This window comes from Lepisma saccharinum, chromosome 12 (genome assembly GCF_977018435.1).
Source record: "Lepisma saccharinum chromosome 12, izLepSacc3.1, whole genome shotgun sequence".
NCBI classification, from domain to species: Eukaryota; Metazoa; Arthropoda; class Insecta; order Zygentoma; family Lepismatidae; genus Lepisma; species Lepisma saccharinum.
In genome coordinates, this window is record NC_139240.1 from 44,271,740 (window position 1) to 44,295,246 (window position 23,507).

Consider the following 23,507-nt stretch of genomic DNA (forward strand, 5'->3'; position numbering starts at 1 on the left):
CGATTTTATATTAACATCATTGGGTTATTGAGATGGGTGATGCCGCCAAATCTAGGTGGTGAAAACTAAGAATAAATTACCATCACTTTAAAGCTAAGGGTAATAGCAGCACCCCCACCCCTCTGACAACTAAAATTACCCTAGTAGGCACTTTATGCAGCCTTCGTTAATCTAGCTCCTTGAAAGTCTCTTTAGCTATATTAATGGTGAAATTTAGCTCTATTATGCACATCAGGTTTGGCAACACTGCAAGGATGTCCATAGGAGGCAAGGAGAAATGCACTAGGCTTATGGGACCATTATTTTATTCGTTCTCTCGGGAATATCAAACATCCGATGATGTAGAAAAGTACATGGACAGAAAAAGGACAATTGAACTATGTCATAGTAGTAGGAAAAGTCGAAACTCCCATTTGATGAGCCGTAACTTGAAGTTGATGTCCCATAAGGAATACATGGGATTCCTTATGGGACATCAAATATATTTCATCATATTTTTCAAAAATCGTATAAGGCTTAATAATCAACTTAGGAAACCGCTTCCACTTGCCACATGGGTAGAAATTCATACTCTTCATTTCTGGTGGAGATCTTTTTCGTAGCATTGCTCATTCCGATGATATTGGAATAAATGCATGCCTGGTGCGTAACAATGGATTATTCAGTTGCTGCACAATATTGAATGAAGTTCCTCAGTAGATGCTGATAGCCAGAAAGACATGGGAACATCTGGGGAACCCATAAGCCACAATGTGATGGGCGAACTTCCACCTGTGTTTATACTTTTATGCTTTTGTAGTTTATCAACAGTGATGTATGCTGGGTTTAAAACCTGGCCTCTCTCTTCATATCATAATGTTTGAATGGGAGGCTCTTTTTTATTAATTTTGAAGTGATGTGACATACACATATATAATATAATACTAATAATTAATTATGAAATATCAGTTTCATTAATATAGAAATAGTAAGGAAAGGGATTTCAAGAATTTAATGGTTATTTATAAAATATAGAGGTTCATGTTGTGAAATATTTATGTAGGCTTATGTGCAAGAATAAAATACATAATAAACCTCTTGCCTTCAATATTTCATTTGAACAGGAACTCCATTTTTCTCTTACTCTCCAGTGTCATAAAATGGTTATTAGTACAGCATACTATGATGCCAGGAGTCCCAGGTTCAAATCCAGGCCTGGGCATGGTTATTCTTTGTGAATGTCCCTTCATCAATTTCATCGTGTTGTCAGTCATCCTCATCGTCGATATTAGCTAAAGTGGTAGAAAAACTAAATCAAATTCATTCTGCTAGTCTTTGGGATGCCAGAGGCCTGCATATCTTCTCAATTTGAAGCTTATCCTCATACAAAAGTGCAGTAAATTGTTTCGTCAATTATGTGACTCATGTTCATTTGTTGCGGCAAACGTATGTGTCACTCAATACACTAAAAATAATTGTGCAGTAGGGTATGTGATTTTCTTAAACTTCCTTCCAAAATTTCAGTCACCATTGTATTCATGGTTGGTTGAAGGTCAGTGGCCTCTTGCTTCTGCATGTCTTCAATGGGACAGTGTTGACCCAGAGGGAAAAAATGCTGGTGACTACATCGAATGGCTGTAAAAGTTTCACTGAGGTGTCTTTTGTAACATTTGAGAATAAATAGTTGCCACTGTTAAATTCTGATCGCATGTATATGTAATGTGTGTGTGTTTGGTTAAGTGAAGCTGCATCTTGGTGATGATTTCAGCAGCAACTTTTGATTACAGATGATGTGAACAGAATGTTGACTGAGAGATCAGCTTCTTGTGTAAGTTTAACCAAATTTATTAGGAATTTCCACTAAGTTTCAAAATGGTCTAGTTTAACACTCCTTTCTGATGTACCTTCATCTGTTAGAACTGAAAGGCTGTATTCCGGTGTTACAAATCAGTGGCAGATTGAGAAATTCTTCCTTCTGGAGCATTACATAGTTCCATTGCTCCCTTGTGGCACAGTAGGTTCACACAAAGGTTTCAAATTCAGAATTTGAAAAATGACTCACCAGGTGTGTGGTGCTGATCACATTCACCCCCCACCTTCAGCCGTGATCAAGAAAGTGGAGCCCTCACCTCATACCCCTATATGCCTTCATAGCATGGTGCAAACCACAGGGGAGCACTTTACTTTTTTTATATATATATAAATGTCCTGAAGGGTAGAGGGGGGGGATGATGGATATACAGAGGTTGCTTACATTAACCTCTGTATAGGAGTGGTGGCCACCCACCATCGTGAGGAAATTGTGGAGATACAAATGAGTAGCGTAACCTGAACATAGAAAACCTATAACGACGACTGAGGTTTCATCATTAATTTCATGCATATCTTATTTCTCTAAGGTTCAATCCTTCCCTCTTTTGCTCACCCTTTCTCTCTGTGTGCCTGCCTCTGAGAAAGATTGCTAAATGAGCTTGTTACCATGTCAAAACGTTTCCTTGAAAAACAAATAGTGAGAATACTAATATGTGTGGCAATAAAAGTAATACAGAATCATAGTCTGCCCATCTCCAACATTTCAGGCTTAAGGTCAAAAGCAAGCCAGGTCTCTGTGATGATTACAAGAGATTATTTGCTACTCTTGAGTGTAGATGATGAGAATTCAACCACCAACAGAATGTTGCCTGAGAGACTCGCTTTGTTCTGCGCAGCCTCAATGTGTAATTTTTATTTTAAATATTTCACAAAATATCAGAAATTCAGGTGTACAAATTCTCATCTACCTTAACCCCCTCTATGTGTTGTTTCATTAGCATTGTGGTTCTTGCCAGTAACCAAATTTTTCTCTTATTTGTTTGGATATCTTGACTTCAGTTAGTCAATATTTTCAAAACAGAAAGGGAGAAAAATAAGATTAGTGTATCTGCATAAAATGGAGTTAAAACAAGTTTTGCAAAGAGCAAACCAGCACATCATTTTCACACAAGAATGTGGGATATGTGAAGTGAATATGTTATTACTGTAGTTGTTCAGTATATGTTACGGAAATCAAAATTGTTCTTATGTTGGAATACATTTTTTCCATTTAAGCTGGAAGACCCTATGAAGTACAACGTGATTTGACGAGAGTTGCAACGTGACAGTTGAGAAGATCCAAATTTCTACAGATGTCTACAGATGGCAGCTTGAGACCAATGTAAGTTCTTTCATAGATTCCTACTTGTAGACAAGTTCAGCAATTGCTCTGCACTACTCTAGCATTGCTACAGATTTCCAAAATTTTGATTTTTTAACAGTAGAAAAAATAATGTTGAAGGCTTATTTTATTTATGTATTCAGTAACACGAAAAACAAAACTCCTATTTTCCACAAATTTCACGTATATATATGTAATGTGTTTGGGTGTGTGAGTAGTTAAGTGAAGCTGCATCTTGGTGATGATTTCAGCTACTTTTGAGTGCAGATGATATAAACAGAATGTTGACTGAAAGAGCAGCTTCTTGTGCGAGTTTATCCACATTGATTAGGAATTACCATTATAATGGAAGCTAGACTTTGATTCCCGGTTTTACATTTTCTCGCATTATATATATACAATCACAGTCCCAATAGAGCTAAATGCTACAAAATTTTCCCTGATTTTACATTTTCCTGCATTTTAAGTTCCTTCATTTTGGTTCCCTGAAAAACGTAAAATCAAATTTTCACTAGTTTGAAAGTGGTCTGGTCTATTGGTCTAGTCTTGCAGTCCCTTTCTGCTATACCTTCAAAGCTGCATTTCTGTGTTACAAATCAGTTGCAGATTGACAAATCTTTCCTTCTTGATCATTGGTTAGTTCCACTGTCCTCTTGTGGTGCAACAAAGGTCATGAGATATTCAGGATTTGAAATTTGACTCCGTCATTGAGATAGAAAAATGTATGAAATATGAAACTAGCAAAACTGCTGGAAACCTGCAGAATTGTCTAGTATTGTTTTAAATTTCATCTGAAATGGTGAGAAATGTATTTCTTTGTGTTCAAATGTGGTGGCAATTCTCTACAGCTGGAGTAAAGCGAGTTTAGTGTTTATAACCCAAAATAAATTGCTCTCATCTCAATTGGATAACAAATTATTGTAAATATTCTCCAACATTCTTTTTCTACTTTCATAGGAGTTGCTTTGGAGTGGAACTTGATAACCCACACACTGTTTGAAATTGAGTTAACATTGGATGCAGTTGCTGTACAATAGTGAATGAAGTTCCTTCAGTAGTTGCTGATAGCCAGACACACACGGGAACTTCTTGGTAACCCACAAGCTACAATGTAATGGACGATCTTTCACCTGTGTTTTTCTCAGTTTTATACTTTTGTATGTTATCAAGATTCGTTCACAGCCACTCCTATGTTCGATCGTGTATTATATTTTCTTTCGTATTTCTAAAGATTAAAAATACAAATACAATACAGTACAGCGGGATAAAATAGTGGGAAAAAAATCACTTCCCCAGCTTGCCAAGAGAGGCTGTGCACATTTTGAGTTTCCCATGAATTTTCATTTTGTATTCTGATATCGAGATCTTCCCATGCGCGCGGAGGTTTTATCACCCACGATTGCAAACAATTAAAATCTGGATCCAGAACAGCTATTTCTTTTGGAATAGGGTAACTTCGAGTTTAAATTGAGTGGCGTTATTCCCCGACACGATGATGGCGTTATTTCCCGAAACAACAGATTTCAGTTTAACCAACTGTTATAAACTTACGATACCGACCATGAAAACTGTACACACATCATTCACTTACGTAATAAACGTATTGTGTACGTACAGCATTGTTAACATTTGAAATCTAATCCTACAATAGAAAAACACTCACTCACCTCGTCAGGAAAAGGAATTGGTACAATATGTTAATGTTTAAGGTAAAATATTTGGAAAATGTTGAAACCTTCGCTGGACAAATGCTCACTGTTATTTGTTAAAATAATTACTATAAAACCTGTTGCAAAGAACCTTTGTCGGCATGCTGAAAATCTGGACCCTTTTTCCTCGAAACGCAACTCAAACATCTACACTGTTCAAACTCTTTCTCTTAAATGAAGGCTCGACAATGGCAAACGTTCTTATCATCAATGCTACCAGGCACTATTGTTTATCGCACAACGGTGAGTCAACCCTTGCTTTCAGAGTTGAAACTTTGAAATGACGTTGTTTCCCGCCTGGCGTTATTCACCGCTGTACTGAAAATGCCTCAGCCATTTATTCCTTTGGCGCAGAAAAGTGCCATTTCCTTTCTACCTTACTTCACTGCACTGTGATTAATTTGGAGCAGCTTTGATGTCCTAAATCAGCTCTACTAAGTTTCCCTTCCACCTGTACGGACACTTTCTACACCACTACAGTTTCATTCAGCACGTTGTTCCTGTTTGTGCATCAACCCAAGACAAGAACAACTCTACATCAGACTACAAAGAAGCCAGCATTATTTATTACTTACGTAAAATGAGTATCTATTTTGTACACCGAGACAACGTTTCGGGAATGACTGTTACCTTCTTCAGGTCCTATATCTCTGCTATCCGAAAATTGCCATAGCCTCGTCAGGAAAAGGAATTGGTACAATATGTTTATGTTTAAGGTAAAATATTTGGAAAATGTTGAAACCTTCGCTGGACAAATGCTCACTGTTATTTGTTAAAATAATTACTATAAAACCTGTTTTTAAAAAAAGAAAAGATGCCCCTCTTATTACACTTCGCTTAACATTTGCGTGAGATTGCGGGCGTGTCGACTCTTCCCTCCCCTAAAGGCGGCCAGGGGCATGGTGCTGATCATATCACCCCACCTTTGGCCGTAATCAAGAAAGTGTGCGGCCATAACTCCACACACCCCTATACACCTTCATGGCGTGTTGCAAACCAGAGGGGAGCAATTTACTTTACATGTTGAAGTTAAGGCGAGAATCATATGAGAGGTCTAAGGATAATTACAAAAGATTTGATACCCTTGAGGATAGACGAAGCAAATTCAACCACCAACAGTGTGGGCTGAGGGATCCACTCTGCATATGACAGCCTCTCTAATAATCTTTGTTTTAAATATTTCATGAAATGTTATCAGAAATTAGGGTTTACAGATTCTCTTGAACTTCCATCCCCTCTTTCTCTTGACAAGATTCTTTTTCTTTTTTTTTTTAAATTCAGTTTACACATTTAGATAGGGTAGATTTTTTCACAGTTTTTCTTGGGGGACAAACTTATATGTATCCATTTCCAACTTGTTTACTTACGTGGCAAAGTAGTTAGCATACCATGCTACTATTGCCAGGCATCCTGGGTTCAAATCCTGGCTTGGGCATGGCTGTGCGTTGTGATTGTCCCTTCATCAATTTCATCTATCATCACACATCCTCAATCTTCGCGATAATCAAAAGTTGCAGAAAGGCAAAGTAAAATTAGAAGGTGAGAAGCATAAGATATCTCTGTGATGATTGCAAAATATTATTTGCTGAGAGATTCAATTTGCATAGTTTAACCTGGGTGTTGAGGTGAGAGTGCTCAGTGATAGTCCTAGGATGAGTTCGGTGCCCATACGAATTGTAAGTATATTTTTTAATACTGTGGTGGTTTATTTACTTTTGAAATACATTTTTTAGTAACAATACCATTTTTTTAAATGAAACAAATGGTTTCTACACACGAAATTTTTATTTTTACAAATTAGTCTACTACAAAGTATGTAATACATAAAGCTTTTTCAATTGTTACATATCAGAGAATAAATACTATTCTATTACAAAGTAGCGTTATACTAACACTTTTTTTTTTATCTCAAATATACATTTGTAAACATGACATTGTTTGAGAAAGAGCTCCTCTTTTTTGCTAGTTTTTAGAACACTTGTTGCAAATTGCCTCCCAGAACTCGTCCTCTAAAGAACGATCATGAATGTGAGCAGGCTGCAAATCTAAAGCACAAATAGAATCTGGTATATAGATAGGCCCCTGCCCACAAAAGTGAAACTTTTTTGACAGGACTTCATTATGCAGGGTGATTCTTTATGTAGTTTACAACTTCAATAAATTATAATTATTTATTGGAACCACATACAGACTTGGTTTATATGTCATTATGCAGCAAAACACTTCAAGTTTTGACTCACGTAGTGTGTAGTTGCGGAGTTGATCACATGTGGCGCCACCGGTCTATTGTTGAAAATGGCGACTTTCACTAATGCGGAAAGAGCTAAGTGCGTGTTCTGGTTCGAAGAAACCAAGTCAGGAACGAGTGTACAGCGAAAGTTTCGCACAGAATACGGCAAGGACCCGCCCAGCAGACCAACAGTGTAAAAATGGCACCAGACATTTATCGAAACAGGTTGTTCTGTGAGACACACAAAGGCTCCAGGGCGTTCATCCGTGGCTGACGATGTGGTGGAAGCTGTTAGGGAGAGTTTTGCCACGGTCTCCAGATTACACTCCACTCGACTTTTTTTTGTGGGGGTTTGTGAAAGATAGGGTGTACACCCCTCCCGACCTCATAATCTTCATGAACTTCAAGATCGCATCACAACAGCCATCGCTAATGTTACCCCTGAAATGCTGGTTAATGTTTGGCAGGAAATTGACTTTCGTTGGGATGTGTCCAGGTTGACCAACGGTGCACACATTGAACCATAACATATTTCTAATAAAAAACTTGAAGTGTTTTGCTGCATAATGACATATAAACCAAGCCTGTATGTGGTTCCAATAAATAATTATAAATTATTGAAGTTTTAAACTACATAAAGAATCACCCTGTATTTAAACAAACTGTGGCGTACGGGATTACTGTACAACTCCCTAGTGCGTAATGTCTGTATGGGGGTACCAGAAAAGTACACTTTATTATCATTGGTGACAAATTTATTGATATGCCTTACACATTTTTGCTCAGTCCTTGATGTTTCCTTGCCACAGATCGTTGCATGTATATGCAAAGCTGTCCTGAAGATCAGATAGCATTTTGGTATATAATTGCATAACAAGAGTGATATCCAGACTGTCAATTTTTGTTTCAAAGGCTTGTTTGTTTTTCACAACTATTCTGTTGTGATTGGTTTGAAATAGGCTCCAGACACATCCTTTGTATTTGTTGATCAACTGCATCATTTTTTCTTTCTTTATGCACTTGAGATTAAGGCATCTGTGATTGCTTTCTTCTTTTTCTCCATGTTCACATTCCACACAAGTAGGGTGAGGATAGTGAAACACTATTGTCTGGGCCACAACTTCTATGAGGCACTGGTCATTGATTAGGCTGTCACAGCATCCACACTGAAAAAAGTCAAAAAAACACAATTGTAAATTTTTTCTTACTCTACGACCATTCTTTTTCTAATCTTTCCCAAAGGAAGTATGCCATACTTCGGTTCCTGCTACACATTGGCCAAGGAATAATTATTCTGGTTATACACTTACAGTTTAGTTTAAAAAACTATGTTACAAAACACAAGAGTTTTCACCAAAACTGACAAAGTATGTTCCGTGGCAATTCGAATCTATGTACACTGCAGTCCAATATATTTTAGGCCCCGAATCATTGTCTGTATTGAAACTTGATATTTTTCGGTAACGTATTGTCTGTACCAGACGAACAAAAACACACAGAACCATTCACTTGATGTAATGTCTTGGCAATGCTTATGGTATCCATTTTGCAGCCGAATTCAATTAATATAAGTTCTCGTCTGACGACGAGATGCTGCCTTCTTTGTAGTCTGATGTAGAGTTGTTCTTGTCTTGGGTTGATGCACAAACAGGAACAACGTGCTGAATGAAACTGTAGTGGTGTAGAAAGTGTCCGTACAGGTGGAAGGGAAACTTAGTAGAGCTGATTTAGGACATCAAAGCTGCTCCAAATTAATCACAGTGCAGTGAAGTAAGGTAGAAAGGAAATGGCACTTTTCTGCGCCAAAGGAATAAATGGCTGAGGCATTTTCAGTACAGCGGGATAAAATAGTGGGAAAAAAATCACTTCCCCTGCTTGCCAAGAGAGGCTGTGCACATTTTGAGTTTCCCATAAATTTTCATTTTGTATTCTGATATCGAGATCTTCCCATGCGCGCGGAGGTTTTATCACCCACGATTGCAAACAATTAAAATCTGGATCCAGAACAGCTATTTCTTTTGGAATAGGGTAACTTCGGTGAATAACGCCAGGCGGGAAACAACGTCATTTCAAAGTTTCAACTCTGAAAGCAAGGGGTGACCCACCGTTGTGCGATAAACAATAGTGCCTGGTTGCATTGCTGATAAGAACGTTTGCCATTGTCGAGCCTTCATTTAAGAGAAAGAGTTTGAACAGTTTAGACGTTTGAGTTGCGTTTCGAGGAAAAAGGGTCCACATTTTCAGCACGCCGACAAAGGTGAGTGTTTTTCTATTGTAGGATTAGATTTCAAATGTTAACAATGCTGTACGTACACAATACGTTTATTACGTAAGTGAATGATGTGTGTACGGTTTTCATGGTCGGTATCGTAAGTTTATAACAGTTGGTTAAACTGAAATCTGTTGTTTCGGGAAATAACGCCATCATCGTGTCGGGGAATAACGCCACTCAATTTAAACTCAAATTTAAGGAAATGTTGATTTCGAAAATAGGGTTATCCTTGCTCAGTTACTTTCGAGATGTACAGATACTTATTCTCGGTTAATTTCCTCTTTCAGATGGCGAGGAAATGTAGAAATATACGGGCCAAATGGTCAGTAGATGACTTGAGGCAAGCTATGGCGGCCATCAAACATGGGATGAAGATAGCATGTGCTGCACGTTTGTTCCAAATTCCTCGCAGAACTTTGAGGGACTGGGTATCGCGAAAAGACAAACAACCCATTCGAAAACTTGGTCGCGACTCTGTTCTATCCCAGGAAATGGAACTGGAATTAAGGCAGAGAATTATTCGTTTACAGAGAGTTGGATTTGGTTTAACCAGAAAAGACGTTTGTGAGGCCGCTTACAGAATCTGTGAAGAAAACAAACTAAGCAATCCTTTTCGAAATGGGAGAGCTGGAAAAGACTGGTTTTATGCATTTAGTTCAAGGCATCCAGACATCGTTGGCAGAAAGGTGGAAAACTTATCCTACGGGCGACTCATGAAATTCAACAAAACAATAGTGAATGACTTTTATACACTCCTTGAGAATACAATTGAAACTTTAAAGTTAGAAGCCAAACCAGAACTCATTTACAACGCAGATGAAACGGGATTACAACTAACATACAACAGCAATCGAAAAATTCTTGCACTCAAAAGGAGCAAAAGAGTTCACAATGCTACACACGGTGAGAAAGGTGAAACTATGACTATTGTTGCATGCACCAATGCCTCTGGATCAAATTGGATTCCTCCAATGGTTTTGTACAAGGGAAAATATGGGAAGAAGGAATTTGGTGACGGTCTTCCCCCAGGCAACACTCTACGCTATGACTCCTAAAGGCTACATCACAAAGGCTGAATTCCTTACATTCCTTGGACATTTCAATGACCACCGGTTACCTGGCCGAGCGCTGCTTCTTGTAGATGGTCATAGCAGTCATCTTGACATTACAATTGTAAATGCTGCTGAAGACATGAATATTCAACTTCTGTGTCTGCCTGCACACTGCACTCTCGAACTTCAGCCACTGGACAAGAGTGTCTTCAAGTCTCTGAAGATGTACTGGAATGAATCAGTTGATAGTTATCGACGACAGTATCCTGGCAGAGCAATTGGGAATCTGCAATTCCCAAAACTGTTCTCACAGGCTTGGCTGCGTTCTGCAACACCTAAGAATGCAATTGCAGGCTTCACATCTACAGGCATCTATCCTTTCAACAGGTATGTTATTCCGGACCACGCTTTTGCCCCAAGTGAAGTCTCAGAGCGAGAACTAGCAACCTCAACTGAAAAAACGCCTACACCCCAATCATCCCATTCACCAGAAACAAGTACCCTATCCATCCACGAGGTATTACCGACTCCTAACATAGAGAGGAGCACTGTCAGGCGTCGCTCTCTAAATACCAAAGGAGTATTGGTGACATGGAAATTGTTTGCAGAACAATCCTCTTCCACTTCGTCAGGCACAAACAAGCAGTACAGCTCCACCTGCTCCAAAAAGAAGGACCGGGACTTGTATTGTGGAGACTGTGGAGGATACTATCATGATGCCAGAATTCGTAAAAACTGGATACAGTGCATAGAATGCAAAGTTTGGTATCATGAAATGTGTGATTCAGGCAATATCAACAAGTGTGGCCTGTGCACATTGTGTGACGAGGGTTGTGCAATGATCTCTGACAGCGATGAGTAGCACCACGAATGTGTGTGTGTGGCTGCCATACTCAAATGCACGTGCCAAGTATTCATGCTTTTTCTAATAACTTACTACAGTAATTATTTTTCCTAGTACAGTTTAGTAAAGAAAATGTTAATGTTTTACTTGTAATTAAGATAATATGAATGTTTTACTTGTAATTAAGAACATGGCGTTATAACCCGACAGGTCTGGAAATAACGCCATTTTGCATTAATACAGAATTTAGTATTTTATTGCTTTCATTATAACAGTGCAATCAATATTTTATTATTACACAATAGAGGAAAGTTCATTCTCCTATACATGTAAGTTTCATGTTCCTAACAATAAAAATGTATGAGTTCTAGAACGAAATGACCAATTGGTGGCGTTATTCACCGAAGTTACCCTATATTTTCCATGATTATCTCGAAATCCTATAAAATCTATAACGGCTCTCATATTGTGATCCGACTTCGTGGCTGACACTCACTCAACTGCAGGGATATTTGCTATAATCAAAATATACGTCACGATAAGACCCCTGTGAAATCAGTTTCAATGGTTGGTAAAAAATAAAGATATACAGAACAGATTATGCTCAATACATAGGAAAAGTTGGTTATTTTAGAGTTTCTTTGTTATTTAGAAGCAGGTTAAGTTTTCTACTCTATTTTCCCATTTTATTGAGGCTTGGTGGGTCCTAGAGCCACTTTATGCATGAGCTTAAAAATTGATGTCAGATAACCCACAACCTTCTGTCAGAGTACATATTTGTTACATGGTACATTTTTGTTTTCAGGAAGACAAAAAGCAGGAGTGCCCCTACTGTGATATTCAAGGGTTTAGGGGGCTGAAAGAACTTTTGCAACGTATATATATTTGCATCAACCCCCCTACATTGGAAGAAGATGCCAGTTAACTTCGCGGAGACCGCACTCGGGCTCAACAGTTCTACAATTATATAAAAAACAATATAATAGTGACTAAAAAGAGAATAATATCAAAGTGCATGTGTGTGTGTGTAAAAAAGAAAATATGTAAGTATTTATTTTACAATATATATAGATTTTTTTGAAAAATGCCATTTATATTTTGTTTACATCCCGTACGGTAAAGAGACATAGTACTCCAAATTTTGGCATTTCGTGTGAACTGCCTGGTGAGTTTTTTGTTCCTTTTCCGAGACTACCTTGAAATTAGCTTTAAGTTTAATTTTTTGAAGGTTTTCAACCACACTCTTTTCAATTTCTCCTTTAACAAGTTGCTTGAAATAGTCAAAATTAATTTCCATTTGTGGCCTGTAGTTCATGGTAATTCCGCGCACTTTAATTACATGTTTATCATCATTTGTTTTCCATTTTATATGCATAATTCTTGGGTCCACCACCAAGAAAACATGAGGTTTCATGCGGGTCTTTAAACTCATCGGTCAGTTCACCGAGAAAGGAACCTGTAGGTAACAGGTTTTCATCCTGCTTCTCAACATAGAATACAGTGTCCACATAAAGGATAGATTCTTTTACTCGATCCATGAATGAATATAAATGCATTCTTCCATAAGCAGTGATAAATGCTGACAAGGACATTGGACAATACTAGGGGCGAACTGGCAGTTTCCAAGTCTACAAAGTTTACTAGCAAGCTTTTTCAGAAATAGGGACATTTTTAATCTCAAATTGTGGATTGAATAGAATATCATGGAATTTATTTTCTGTATTGACAAAAATTGAGTTAGTTTTTAAAATGGTTTCCCCGAACTTCCCATAGAGGCTGTTAAGGAGTATTTTGTATATGTAACTCAGCCCAGCATTGTATCAAATTTCTTCCTTGACAAGCTGAATACCCTCATGTTCGAAATAATCTCGAATATACTTGTCTTTGTCATGTTCTGTACTGCAAGTGGAAGGATATCCTGAGGACTGTTGTTTCAGTCTAAGAAAAGTATCTGTGTATTCTCTGAACACATCTGATTCTTGTGCTGAAGGAACATCCCATACTTCATAAATTTTGAGTATTTTGTACCCTTTCTCTACAGCCAACTTGAGTTCTTCTGATACCCATGTGCCATGTAAGTATCTTTGTTTTTCTGTGTGAGGGCACTCTTCCTGATTCTCACTTTGTGCACATGCATGGCAGAGAGCAAACATTAACTTGCTATTGCACACCATGCCAAGAATGGGTAAGTATAAGTCTTTAGGTGCGAGAACATCGCACTTTACTACCCCGAATGTTCTCCAGTGGGGGAAACTGAGGAGTAACTCACAGGTTTACCCGTAGACATCTTTCGATGTTTCATCATGACTGGGTACAAGGAAACAACATCTAAAAATTTCATACATGAATTCTCGCCATCTTGGCATTCATTTAGGGCCCTGAAAAGTTCTGTACGTCTGCCATTGAAGGCATGTTTAGGGATAAGAGGGCTATCAAGGGAGTAGCAGTTCTCACCAATAAATTTGCGTAGTTCCGCATTGGTTTTGATTCAGTCATGGAACTCACATTCCCATTTTTCAATTACCGTGTACCCCATTTGCTCCAGCAACGCTTTTCTTGTTACTGTGCATTCCCACCTCTGATTTAATGTTTCTCCTGTTTCATTAAAGGGTTGATTCCTATTTTCAGGGGAACATGACTTGCAAGCATGAAAGTAACAGCCCAGGAAACTGTACATGGTCTTAGTCTCTTCATGGAGCCCGTCCAGCTTAGAACGGCCTACTTTCGCTTCCCTGAGATTGCCAACATGCCTCAATGTGATATTGTTGGTATATTCTAACCATTTCATCCAAATTAATGAATAAGTATCCTGGTCCCTGAATCCCATTGGAGGTATCTTGATAAGCATGTTTTCTTTTAGAAATTTAGCCCTGAATATCAATGAGGCTAAAGATGCAAGTGTGTCACTGAATTCTCGACAATTGTTCAATTAAATTTGAAAATTTAATACACGCAGCTGCCAGGATTTCCACGTCACTAATACAATACTGTCGCAACTCTTTTTGGAAATCAAATATTTTCCCAGCCTGAATAGTTTCTTCATGCCACTTGCGCATTTCTTCTCGTTCTTTAGTGGACTTGGCATCCACATAATAAAAGGAAATATCAGGGTGTGGTTCTCAGGCGTAGAGAAAAGAAAGGGAAAGTAGCCTTTACGCAGTTCATCTCAGAGACACAGACTTGTAGCCAAGTCTTTTAATTTCATTACCATGACATTTAATGAATTACGGAAAATGAGTTGCTTGCCCACACTCTTTTCAATAATATTACGACCTCTCAATTACTGAAGGCGTAGTATTTTCTTTATTGATCAAATAGTTCAGTACAAAATGGGTATCGTAACGTCCCGCATTATGTGCAATGCATACAATTTTCTTAAACCCTTCCCTGGGTGTTTGAATATAATGCATAAATTCCTCAATGTTGGGGGAAAATATGCATATGAGGGCTGCACGTTTCGCAGAAAGCTGCTTCAGTGTCTTTACAGCGAGATTCACTTCGTGTTTCTGTGTATCTTCCCCTTCAACCAACATACATTCAAAATCATAAAAAATATACAGAAATTTAGTAATTGGATCTACTTTGACCGGGAGAATATAAAATTGTGTGTAGGGTCGACAAAAGCACTACAGCTTTTGCAAAAGAATTTTTCACATTTATGTTCTGAATTACGCTTTCTCATGTTCACTACTTTGCAACAGATGGTTCACTGTTTCACACACACTGGATTTACGGCCTTCTGTACGTAAATGATTCTGGAAACATTTTCCAGACAGAAATGTACGGTTACATGCTTCACATTTTCGCGGGACAGAGTTAGTGTTATCCTCTAAATGACTACCTTCACATTTGGAACAATGCTATGTACACTCACTATGTTGATATTTGTTATTATAACCTATTTGACATTTGGCACAGTAGTAATTTTTCACAAGAAGATTGTGAACTGAATTGACTATGTCAAAGTGTTCATTGTTGTACAACAAATTGATTTTTTTTAGGGGCGAATGGAGTAGACCGAATCACCTCGTAGTCCCTTTCCCAGTCTTTCATTGCAAAAACAATAATTTGGTACTCTGACCGAAGATTATTCTGGAATTTAATAATGTCTTCCACTAAACAACCATTGGAAGGGTAGACGCTTGCTTCATGACACAAGCGAATAGCAGCTTCTTTAAATAAATGATCCGTGTGTGTAAACGAGCGGATCTTTTGTGTGTCTTTATAGATTTTGCCAAGTGTAATTGCCCGCAGTAAGCACAAATTATCATCATTGTTGATTACAGTGATAACCCGCTGTCTTTGATTGGGATTGTTCACAGTCGGTAATGGAGCGTACTTTCTGTAGAGAGTTGTGGTTCCACAATATGCGCCGTGCATTTAATGGTAATCCCCACAAAAAAAAGACTCATTGCTATTGAGCACTTTCGCAACATAATGCTGGATAATTTCTGCATTTAACGCTGAAAGGCGACGACGCCAATGGATATAGATATCCCTGTCATTACCTCCCGCAGAAATAATCACCCCAACTTGACTTTCGGGTACAACATCATAAAAAACCCTTCCCATGAGGAACTGGAACATTGAACTGAAAAGATTTGGGATCCCAGACTACCTGCGTTGGGATATCAATGGAAACCTCCCATCCTAGCATGGCAAACCGCCTGAAATATCTTCCTTTCTCCAACCACTGAAAAATGAGTTCCCCTGCCCCAATTTGATTCAGTATATTGTGAGCAGTCTCACAAAACAAGGTCGATCAGAATATGGGTAATTGTCGAAGAAAACTATTCTCGCAAAAGTTGTAGTATGTGTTAATAATATCGGCTGGAGAAGTGTATAATCCCAGGGTAAAATTGTTTAAAAGGGATTCAGCAGTACTCACCACACTGATGTTGGCCCTGGAGCTGGGAGCCATTCTTCGTTTGTTCGTTGAATTTAGAGAACGAGACAGAACCTGGAACAATAACAATACATATTGTTAGTGTTATTTTCTAGTATTCTTTGTATAATATTTTCAAAAATAATGTAAAAAAGTTTAAACTTTGTTTCCATGGCAGTAAAAGAACTTGAAATAAAGAATAGTACACAAAAAGATACTTACCAAATTAAAGAGCCTTCGTTGCACTGGAGAACTCTGTTGGACCACTTAGTCTTCCGCTCGTTATCTGTAGATTCTTGGACAAAAGGCCCCTCAATATGAATATTATTTTTCATTGCTCTTCTCTGATTGGTTGATTCATTTATTAAAAACCTTCTCTCATAAAAAGAAAAAAGTAAAGTGTTCCCCTGTGCATAGCACCACGCCATGAAGGCGTATAGGGGGTGTGGGGCTAACGCCCCACACTTTCTTGATCCGGTCGTGAGTGGGGGTGATGTGATCAGCATCACGCCCCTGACCGCCTTTACCCCCCAGGGTTTCCCCCAGGTACCCATGTTATTCGACGCTGGGTAGGCGCCGGGGCCGCTTCCACCGTTAGAAAAGTTCCCGGATTTGAACAGGTCGGGGATCGAACCCGGGACCTTTAGGATGGTAGTCAGACGCGTTACCGACTGAGCCACCGCAGCAGCCACCTTCTCTCATTGGTTAATATTTTCCTCTACCCAGGACCCTTCGAGCTACTCAATTATACCAAATATGACTCACCGCCGATGCCAAAATGGCCACTCGTGATGCCATCACCAACTGCAAACCACGCATAAATATCCAAAAATTGGTTTAGAATAGGCCGGAACAGTCTCCTTGTTAGTGAATAAAATGCATTAACTTCAAGTTCCCCTTGACTCATCCTCGCATATAAGAAAAGCATAAACTGCCTTAGAATAGGCCGGAACCGGGTTCCATAATAGTATCTATTGTGCACTAATGGAAAACCCTTAAGACCAAGCTCCACGTCTGTATGAATCATCCGCGACTCATATCCGGCTGAAACACACATAAGAAAAGGCAAAATTGGGCAATGCAAAAGGCTGAAAACGCACTCCATAATACAGAGCATTCACTGACATTCGCTACAAGACTCGGCGGCAAGCGGCCCAGCATCAGCACTTGTCTTTCCCGGTGAACGGGTCCACGACAGTTGGTAGAGTCTGCTATTAAAATGTCAGTTAAATGTCAATTAAAAGGGTGTATTGCTTGGTCTTATCTAAGATTTCTCCTACTACTGCTGCCACAGTTTTGAATGCTTGAAGGATTATAGAAATGAGTGGTTAACTTATTATTATTTTTTAAAATGGTGAAGCGAAATTCAAAATTGGCTCAAATGGTGTGGAATGACCCATTCGCAAATGGGTGACAGAATTGTATTCTCACTAACATAAAATCAATATAACTTTTTTAACAGATAAGGCATTGATTATAATCTGTACAGTGTTTCCTTGTGTGTACAACACCAACAAACTTTCACATTATGTGAAGGATATGAAGACAGACATTTTCTTAGCAATGTTTTGCTTGTTAAGGCCTAAGTTTCGATTCTATCTCTCGAAAAACATTCTCTATGCATGCAGTTTCACTGGCACTTATTTTGTTGGATAATCTACTTGTTATTTTTAGTTATCTAACATTGCACCGGAATTGTTGAGAAGGCTAAGGCTATGCTACAAGGGCCGTAATGCCAAAGGAAGAAGAACATCGCTTTTCTGCTGCGTTTGGCTAATTACAACAATGAGGAGGAGATGATTGGACACTCGCTTACCATGGCATCGGATTTGAACCCAGGAACTTTGGTGGAGATATTGAAAGTTAGCCACCGATTCTGCTGGATAACATACTTAAAGCCAATAATATATATATAGGGTAATTCAAAAGTCCCAGGACATCCTTTTTTCTCTGTAATGGATGAGGTAAAGGCAGATTCATCTTAACGTGGGTACATCGGGGTATGACGGTTATTGTCATATGGCATCTTAATATTAAAAGAATGTAATGAATGTTGAGAACATTTAAATAATCTACTTACGTCCATAAACCGGTACAATACGAAGTTCAGAAAATAACGCTAGATGGCACCATTTGTAAGTCATTATAAATTGTAAAATTCTTAAATCACATTGTACGTGAATGTTATTTCGAAGTTAAATTCAAAGTCATGGTTTTGCAAGTGCCTTTATAACAAATTTTAATCTCTTGTTGTTGAAGATCTCATTGTCGTAAAATTTACCGCCAAAAAACAGTTTGCTTTCGCTATGAACAAGGACATTTTGATGTGACGGCGGCTGCATGCAAGGACAATTTGCAGTGATGGCGAAAACCTATAAAATTTACAGCGCAATATTCTCCATGCTATCGCATGAAGAAAAATAGACAGTTTGTTCAAACGTTTATTACAAAAATATCTTGGACATATGCATCTGCAAGTATTGTGATAATATACAACTATTTTAACTAACAAATTATCCTAGTTAAATCTGTTGTACAAAAAAGACGGTGGTACAGGTTAGAAGAAGAGAAAGAAAGAAAAAGCGGTTGGATCTGGAAAAAATGGAGCGGAAGAAGCTTGTTGGTGAAGAAAAGGGATAATCTTTTCCCGTAAAATTTTGGTGATCACACATTTGTGAGAGAAGGACTGAGTGTTGTTTCCACACCGGTAATGGGTGAGGAACATCTTCAAGATTTGGAGAATGAAGATGCATAAGTGATATGTTAAAAATATCGTGCCCAAACATTCCGCAGTGGGACAACGGCATGGTGTCTTTTCCCGGCTACAGAAGGTAAGCTGTTGTTTTCGAAACTTTTAGCATGAGCTCATGTCGACGCAAATTAGGTAGATCTACCAAAAATTAACAGTGTACAAATATGCATGCATTCGTGTGAGGCGTGTGTTGCAAGATAAATTACACAAAAATCATGTGCAACGTCATGATGTACATTAACTGACAGGCGACGTTTTCATTATCTGGTTAGAGCATTCTTTGTTAAAGAAACAAGAATCTTGTATTTTTCTATGATTAATAGTTGAACTGTGTACAGTGTGTTTGTAACTCATTGAGAGTGCATTAAATATCATAAGTGGTAAAGGATTTATGGTAATTTAAATTTTATCCAGAGTGACTTTGGGGGGGGGGGGGCTTCCTCCAAAACAAGGGAAAAATACTGGTTGGGGTTCTCAGTTCTCCTGGAGCGTCATACGAAAATTACTTATACTCAGATGGGGTTTCTGACGTCATATTTTATTTGGGGTAGTTGATCTCCCCCGGCAAATTTCCTCCCACCTGCGCTTTCAGGCGCTGCGAGAGTGACCTGTGGGGGGGCTTCCTCCAAAGTAAGGGATAATGCCAGTTGGAGTTCTCAGTTCTCCTGGAGCATCATAAATAAGATCCATGAGACTCAGGGTGGAACGTTTGATGCTGGGGTAAGATTAAAATAAATAATTTTAAACAAAAAGTCAAATAAATAAGTTTAAATAAAAAAAAGTCAAAGTAAATAAGTTGGAATTAAGTTCCTTTTGTTGTTTGTTTAAACTTGTCTTATTAAGATAGTTTGGAAGGGGTAATTCAAATTAGTAAAGATTAAGTATAGGAAACGAATATGGGAACTGAACAGGAGCCTGTGACTCTGGACACCTTGCTTTTGTTTATTAAGGAAAGTAATCAGGCGTCCAGAGAAAACACAGAGCTAATGAAATCTGAGTTGATATCTCATACCAATAAATCCATGTTGGAGTTAAAACAAGACACTATGAAGACAAGTGAAGGTCTTCAAGAGCTTGCATTGTCAGTATCCCAGTACAGGATTGAATGCATGAGTAGAGCCGAGAGATTAGAAAAGAAGCATGAGGGGTTGGCTAAAAGACTAGACTCGGAAGTACAGGGTGTGCAGCAGGCAATACAACAGTTAAAATTGGATAATGAAAATAGTTTTAAATTGTTGGAGGAACAGGTTGTGGAGAAAGTGATGGATAGAGTAGTAGTAAGGAAGACTCCGTCGGTTCGGATTGTTGAAGGAAAGAAGGTAGTAAAGGCTGTCAGTGATAGTGACTTAACCGTAGTCAAGAAGGAAGTTTTTTCATCGGTTCAGGGAACTCCGAGGGGTTCGTTGTACGGGGTTGAGGATAGTGCTGCAGGGATGAATAGTTTACCGGCTGATGTTATGTTAACATTAAGATCGATGGAAAGTTCTTTGGCAAGGTTCAATGAGGTCTTGGATAGGTGGGAGTCAAGGGGCTCTGATCAGGATCTCGTAAAGCCAAATGTTGATGGGATCGAAGTAAGGCGAGTTGGTTATCATTACTCGGAGTCGGGGAAGTTAAGGAAGCATGGTGTAGACAAAGCCACTTCTACTGAAGAATCAGATGGAGATTCTGCAGTTAGGTGTTCAAAATTCAACCACTTCAGGTCCACTCAGCCTGAAAATGTAGATTCCTTAAGTGAGGCGGATAGGTCGGGTGATTGCTATCTGACGTCAAAGAAGAAGAGTTACATTAAGACCAGGCATGGGAAGGCAAAGATGAAAGGGTTGCAAGGATTAGTAGAACCTCAGACAAAGGTAATAAAGGATAATCCGGTATGCTCTAACACTAACGATAATAAATAGAAACACTCAAGCGAAAGTCTTTAGTATAAAACCTCAGGACTTAATGAAATTTCCAAAATTCAGTGGGTTAATAACTACAGTAACTCCATCCGAATTCCTGGAGAAGGTTGAGGAGCTGCTAGAGCTTTATGGGGTAGAGGATGGGCAATACATAAAGTATGTCCCAAAATTGTTAACAGAAAGCGCCAAGCTTTGGTTTGCGGAACGGAAGGATCGCGTTACAACATATGATCTTTTCAAGAAAGAATTCATAAACTACTATGAGAGTTCTAGGTGGAAAAGTTCATGTTTGGCTAAAATTCTGAATGTGCCATATATCAAGACCTCGGAGGAGAGTGTCTTACAGTTTTTCTCAAAAAACTTTAAACTCCTGTGTACGATCCAACCTAAAGCCGAAGAGTCGCAGATTATTGCGCAAATGGGCATTCTTTTACCTTATAAACTAAAAGAGCACTTTGTAATGCAGGACATATCGTCGTTCTCGGAGGCAATTCATGTTATTGAAAACTTTGAGTCGCTAAAGGATGTATCAGTAAAAAGGGATTGGCCTTCTTCTCCTAAGGTAAAGGGTCAAAGGGGCGGAGTAAATATGGTGGCGTTAGGGTCACCTAGCTCTGAAGAAAAGAACCTGGGGGATAACCAATTGCCAAGTAGTCCTCCTTCAGATGGGGAAAGGCTGTGGTATAGAAGTCCAAAGTCCAAATCACGCCATTTAAACAAGGTGTCTACATCAAATGACAAGTCGTTGGGAAACGAGTTACCCCTCACGTTGTAGGAGGTGATGTGAGGTCGGTAAATATAGATCCTCCCAAATGCACAAGTGCTTCGGTGTCTACTAGTACAGGTTCAGATGCATTATCTAAATCTTACTCGTTGTCACCATTGTTGGAAAATAAACAACTAGTAGGGGACAGCATGTTGCTAAGGTTAGCTCAAAATCGTACAAGTTGTAGAATTGAATGTGATCAGAGGGGCAACTGCGGCGTAGGATTAACGTTCAGTGGTCAAACTGCTGAACAGTTAAACGAAAGACTTCGGTCTTGTCAAAAGCTGTCTGACTCGGTAGTTATATTAATTGGGACAAATGATATTCTCAAGTTTAGGTCTGAAGAAGCTATTAAGCAAAGTTTATTGCAGACGTTGGATCTTTTGTCTAAAAGGACAAAGGAAATACATTGGCTAACGATACCTCCACTGGCACGGATTATGCGCGACAAAGGTACCAGTGTGTGGAGAAAGTGGCAGAGCATCAATGAGCTTATCATGTCCTTCCATAATGGAAAAAATGTTAGAGTAGTTGACATTGTGCCTTTGTTCTTCACAGAGCAAAATGAAATTCGGGGTGATTTGTATGAAGAATATTTAGGGAATCCCTCGCGAGGCAAGATCGATAAAATTCACTGGAACAGAGCAGGAATGGCCCGGGTGGTGGACCTTCTTCGAAGTAGGGGTGTATTTAACGTTTTGGGCCATACTAACTTCAAACAAGCGTCTCAACTCGTGGTTGAAGCTGAGATCCATGCGATCGAAGAATTTCCAGTAAATAGAAAGGAAACGTCGAGGTCGGAAAACCGACAAAGGACCCTTACCAATGGGCAGGGGGTGAGGGCAAATTAAAGTCATCTGCCATATTATTTGTAAATATAGAGGAGGGTATTGATGAGTTTGATCTGGGGGAATCAATAAATTCTATAACGCCAATTAATACTAGTAATCAAAGATGTGGATCTGCAATGATCAATGTTTCTATTATGGGTGAACCGTTCGTAGCCCTCTGTGATAGTGGTGCGGAACTGAGCCTCCTGGCTTACGACATCTGGAAATTGATATCATCGTCGGTCTCGCGGCCTAGGTTGGAGTCGGCGTCAAGTATTAAGTTAATTGATTATTTGGGCACGAAGTCTAAATCGGTAGAGGGTATTACGCGATTGAATGTCGATTTAGGGAGTTATGAATTTTATGTGCAATTTGTGGTTGTCAAAAAACTGAATGTACCCATCATATTAGGATTAGATGTTATTTACGGTATACATGGGGAATTGAACTTCGATGTTGAGGCTTTGTTTTACCAAACTCCAAATGGCAGGACACTTTTGAAGTTCACTCCACTTGCTGACATAATGTCCAATGAGCAAGATTTGTCAGTTGCCAACATGTCCTTCGTGGCTGAAACTTCGGACCTTGAGCGATCAAACTTTGAAAATAAAATAAATGCCTCTTTAGATGAAGGTAGAAAATTAGATTCGCGTTTGATCAATGTACTCTATGACTTCCAGCTGATGTTTACTGATAAACCGGGTTTATGTACCGAATACGTGCATCGGATGGAAGTAGACACAGACGAACCAATCGTGGCACGAAATTATCCTATCCCATATGCCTATAGGGATAAGGTAAAGCAACAACTGAATGTAATGTTGGCTTGGGGGGTAATTGAACTTTCTGTCTCAGAACATCGTTCGCCTCTGCTAGTTGTGCCAAAACCCAACGGGGATATTCGTCTATGTGTTGATCTGAAGAAAGTAAATTCCCACGTGAAACCGACGCAACTTGCTCCCATGAGAATTAATGACTTGTTGACGTCGTTCATTGGCTGCAAGTACTTCACCTCACTTGACTTGGGAAATGCGTTTTGGCAAGTTCCTCTTCACGAAAGTAGTCGTAAGTATACGGCCTTTGCCTTTGAAGGA

At 38.9% G+C, this 23,507-nt stretch overlaps 1 protein-coding gene across 3 annotated transcripts in view; it reads left to right on the forward strand.

The window, feature by feature from the left end:
• Positions 1-23,507, forward strand: part of LOC145996455 (uncharacterized) — a 112,954-nt gene that overhangs the window by 75,900 nt on the left and 13,547 nt on the right. Inside the window, exons 5-6 of one of the 3 annotated variants that reach the window (XM_083132946.1) lie at positions 3,067-3,172; positions 12,085-12,318. The gene's annotated coding sequence lies outside the window, so the exon portion shown is untranslated. Of the gene's footprint in view, positions 1-3,066; positions 3,173-4,129; positions 4,188-12,084; positions 12,319-23,507 lie in introns of those variants that run through there. The other 2 variants (XM_083132943.1, XM_083132942.1) reach the window with 2 other exon arrangements.